Consider the following 5,400-nt stretch of genomic DNA (forward strand, 5'->3'; position numbering starts at 1 on the left):
GGTGACTCATATGTTGTTGAAGATGAAGAGTAATTTTGGGTTTTAGAAGCTTTCTCAAGTTATTACTTGTCTCTTTGCTAGCTTAAGGTAACTATTTCGAGTTACTCGACGATTTAATGTCACATTAGTGTTGTTTATGATGTGTTGGATGCTTATGTGATTAATAACATGTTAACTTTAATTTTCACATGAATTGTTGTTGTTAAAGTTTGTTAAATATGTTGTTTTCCACATGTTTAAGTATTGAAACGAAATGGGTATTGTTGATTGTTGCTTGAGACGGTATTAAATTGAGCTTGAAACGGATTTTGGTAGGAAAAAGGGAAAAGGGGCGGAAAAACCGCCAAAACAGCCCGTGATGGCTCACGGCAGGCCCGGTGGGTCCGGCCCGGACTTTGACCCGTCACTTTGGGTCGGGTCTTGGGTCTATTGTTTGATGATTTGGGTCTTTTGTTTGGATATTTATGTATTTTGGTATTTTTGGCATGTGGGTAATCACTATTATGCGAGAATTTAATTGAATTGGATATTTTGTAAGTTGAAATATATTTCCTTATGTTGATAGTTTTTCACATGATAGAAATTGGAAATGGCATGAGAATGATATTGTGATGAATTTTGTGATTTGGGCCAAAGTAGGCCAAGACTCTGAGTTGTGCCAGATTGACCGAACGAGTTTGGTCAAACTAGGTTTAAGCCGGTCAGCCTCGATTTGACCGATGACCCGTCGCGGGACTCGGGTCGAGGGTTTGTCTTTGAGGTGAGATTGGTTGTTATTGGATGTTTTATGTTGATGCCTTGATATTTGTGATTATCATTTCACATGTTGGTTGTTGGATGCTTTGGATGCCTTATTCTTGTGTCTTGTTGCCTCTTTGCCATTTTAGCTTGTTCTCATGGATTATGGTACTGTTGGTTAGCTGGAATTTGGATTATTATTGATATTGGAGATATTGTTGGATTGTCAGCTGAATATGCTCTTCCGTAGCCTTTCATATGTTAGGGTGTGTATGATCATTTGTGTGTGCAAGTTTGGACTCTTTGCCCCTCTTATGGTTAATTGGGTGTCCTACTTGTCTTGTGTGGCGTGGGCTAAAGTATTCAAGCTGGGACTAGGTCCTAGGAGAGTATTTCGGCCTTCGTCATAGATAGGCCATTATAGTCTTTGACGAGTGTATGTTTGCGGCTTAATAGCCTTTGTGTCTTACCTTGGTGGGTTTATATCCAAGTTAGGGCATGACCTCCTGACATACTCTTAGAAGTATGTGGTCAGCTTAAGTACTAGCCAACCCTTTGGTGGACTCCTTAGGGGTACTCATGTGTTGATATCATGAGTCTTGGATGCGGTAGTTTTCCGCTTGTCGATAGGTCTGCGCAGGTTTAGGACTAGGGTGTTTACCTTACCTCGTGGTATAGACTCGAGTTACAGAGTGACTATTGACCGTCCTAAGAACTTATGCATGTCTCTATATATATTGTCCTTTCTTGTTTGATGATTCTATGAATCATAGAAGGTGAGATGCAAGCCGGCTATGGTTGATAGAGTTTGGATTCCTAGATGTTATGTGATTCACATGATAGTGTAGTATGAGTCAGTCTAGTATTCACATGCTAGGACTATGTGTTGTTTATATTCTTGTTCACATGATAAGCATGATTGTCTTGCATTTGTATGCTAAGGCTATGTGTTGTTCATATTCATATTCTTATGTTTACATGTTATATTAACTATGACATTTCGTGGCTGGGAGAACTCGGAGTTACTCCCCACTGACTGTGGCTTTCGTATTTGTATAAAATGCGATTGACAGGTAGGTGATGCATATATGGGGTACATGGACGAGCTAGCGAGCAAAGTAACCTTGGGACCTAGATTGGCTTTATTTTATTGTGACCCTTAAACACTTTTTATGTCACATACATTTTAGGGACATATGTCTCCCTCTTTACATTTGGGTTGTATAACTTTGTTTCGCGACTTTAGCGATGTTTTATTTATGGGATTTACTTTAGACCTTGCAAGTTTGACACCTTCCCATTTGGATATTTTTATAACAGGTTCATGTTTTAAAAATTACAGGTTTTTACCCAAATGAACCTATTACAAACATATCCATGCAGTTTTTATCTAGAATTATGTGTTTACTTTTCCGCAATGAATGAGGGTGTTACAGTTGGTAACAGAGCATATTTGCTCCCGACACACGTTTGTGCACCCCAATATAAATAACTTGACCTTAAAATAATAAACTTGAGAAATGGGTAAGATGGGTAGACTTAAGGACCTAAGGTGGTAGTCTGTAGTGTGTTTGCTCTTTGTTAGGTTCTAACATGTTTGTTGATTGCCATGTAATATTTGTTGTGCCTTGTATCAATAACCGTAAACCTACCAACGTGAAGATCAAGATTTGGTGCCTATTGCCGAGGACTGAAGATTTGTTTACCTTTGAAGAATGCTTCTACTTCCTCGAAGATGTTTCTCATTCTTTGTGTACCTTGTCTTATTCTTTATCTCTTGGTGCTTATTCTCCTTCTAAACTTTCCTTTCTCTTTCCTTGAAAGTTACTCTTGTACCCTCCTAACTTGTGTTTTGTTCCTTGCTTATCTTCCCTTAACGCCTTTTTGATAGTACTCTTTCTTTTGAGGAACGTTGACCTTGGTTTGGAAAATTCGACTTTTGAGGAGATTGTTTGTGGCTAACCCATAACCCTGGTTTTAAGAGGTTGTGATGTTGGAAAGACTTAGGTGGAATTGAGTGGTGGAATCGAAGGTGTAAGATTGAGAGAGTAAGTAAGTTGAATTTACGATTGGCTTTCGTAATCACTTTGGATATGAGGGTTTTATAAGGTATATGTTACCATATGAGAAATACTAATTTTGGGATTATTAGTTGGTCTAAGTGAGTGATCTTAATTACTACTTGAGGTATGGAATGAGAGTGAGACTAAGCTACATTGTTGGGAAATCTTAGCACTTGTTTTAGTAACTAGAAAGGATAATGGTATGGTTGACTCCAATTGTTAAGTTGAAGGACGTAGTTTTAATTTAGGGTGTTAGAATGTGGGAATTTAGAGATTGGAATTAGGACCCTTGATTGAAGATTTTATCATTTTGAGAAACCCATGGTTGACACTAGTTGGATATGAGTATAGCTTTGTTGGAAACCCTGACCTTGATCTTGTGGAAGTTGTTTGTGGATGTTTGAGGATTTGGAGTGATGAGATCACACTTATAGTGGAGTACCTTGTTTCACGGAATTGCTTAGGATGAAGTAACATGAGTGTGTTGAGGAAATCTTTGGGAGTGATGTGGTTATAAGTTTTGTTGCTAAGAAGTTTTCGGAACCGCTTAGGTTGATGTTGTTGTGTGAGATTTGAGTACCTGGCGTTTCCTTGTTGTCTAATTTCCTTTCTTCTTTGACCATAAGCGTTACCGTTCATACCTCCTTTCCTCGCTTCATCTTGCTCATGATCTTGAATTAGCCGCCGTGGTACATGCCTTGAAGACATGGAGGCATTACCTTATTGGAGTTCATTGCCGCATTTATAGCGATCATAAGAGTTTGAGGTGTATCTTTACCCAGAAAGAATTGAATATGAGGCAAAGAAGATGGCTAGAGTTGGTGAATGATTATGATGCCGAGTTGATTTATCATGAAGGGCTTTGACTATCTCAGTGCCTTGAGTGCAGAACCCGGCTTTTACCGTGAGATCCGTACTTGCCTACCTGAGGATGCTACTTTCAAGTCCATTCAAGCAAAAATCCAACTTGGGCAAGCTAAGGATTGTGTGGTGGATAGTGATGGATACCTTCGTTACCAAGGTAGGATGTATGTTCCGAGAGTAGCCGAGTTGAGGAAGAAGATCCTTGATGAAGCTCACCTTTCTCCTTACCCTATTCATCCTGGTGGTGACAAGATGTATAAAGACTTAAGATTACAGTTTTGGTGGCCTAGGATGAAGATTGATGTCCTAGAGTATGTTAGCAAGTGTCTTACCTGTCAGAAAGTGAAGATTGAGCATCAGAAACCCGGGGGTTTGCTACAACCTTTGGATGTTCCCCTTTGGAAATGGGAGTCCATCTCCATGGACTTTGTGATGGCTTTACCTAAGACTGCTAGCGGAAAAGATGCTGTTTGGGTGGTTGTAGATCGATTGACCAAATGTGCTAGGTTTATACCTATCAAGGAGACATGGAGATTAGATGTCCTAGCTGGTGCCTATGTGAAGGAGATAGTACGCTACCATGGAGTGCCTAAGGATATAGTTTCAGATCATGACCCTAGATTCTATTCCCGTTTTTAGACTGCTTTGCAAGAAGCCATGGGTAGTAAGCTACTGATGAGTACCGCTTTTCATGCCGCTACAGATGGGCAGACTGAGAGGACTCTCCAGACGTTAGAGGACCTCCTCCGTGCTTGTGCTTTAGACTTCCACACTTCTTGGGAGAAATGTTTACCTCTTGTCGAATTCTCCTACAACAATAGCTATCATTCCTCTATCAAGATGTCACCTTATGAAGCTTTGTACGGTAGGAAGTGCCGTAGTCCTGTTTGTTGGGATCAAGTCCAAGATGCTCATGTGTTGGGACCCGATTTTGTGACTGTGACCATCAATCAGGTTCAGATCATTCGAGAGCGTATGAAAGCCGCTCAAGACCGACAGAAATCTTATGCCGATGTCTGTCGTCGACCACTTGCCTTTGAGGTTGATGATCGGGTATTCCTTAAGGTGTCACCTATGAAAGGGGTGAAACGTTTTGGTGTGAAAGGAAAGCTGAGTCCTAAATACATTGGACCTTTCCGTGTGCTTGAGAAGATTGGTCCCGTTGCTTACCGTTTAGAGTTGCCCCCGAATTTGAGCAAGGTTCATAATGTCTTCCATGTATCCCAGTTGAGGAAGTACATTAGTGATCCGAGCCATGTTATTCAAGAAGAAATCCCAGATTTGGAACCTAACTTGGCTTTGGAAGAAAGGCCGATCCGAATCCTCGAAAGGGCAAACAAGCAACTTAGAAACAAAGTGGTACCCCTAGTTCGTATCCTTTGGCGTTGTGGAAATGTCGAAGAAGAAACTTGGGAGCCTGAATCTTCTATGTTAGCTAAATATCCCGAACTTTTCTCGTGAGGTAATTCTCTTCCTTTATCTAATTCTTGTGAGTTTTAGCTATCCTTTCGAGTGTTCCTCTCCTTCTCTAAAATACTCTCCGCGTTAGTGGTCCTTGCTTTGTTGTTTAAAAGTCGTAGTTAGAGTTTGGTCATAGCCAGTGGAGTTATTATCCTTATTATAGAGTTTCGAACTAAAGATTTTTGAAAATGTTAATGTTTTCCACTGGTTTTAACGTCAATGAGTGGTAAAGCTCGTTATTGGAGACGTCCGATAATTGGTTTTCTCATTTGTT

This window comes from Silene latifolia, chromosome 10 (genome assembly GCF_048544455.1).
Source record: "Silene latifolia isolate original U9 population chromosome 10, ASM4854445v1, whole genome shotgun sequence".
NCBI lineage: Eukaryota > Viridiplantae > Streptophyta > Magnoliopsida > Caryophyllales > Caryophyllaceae > Silene > Silene latifolia.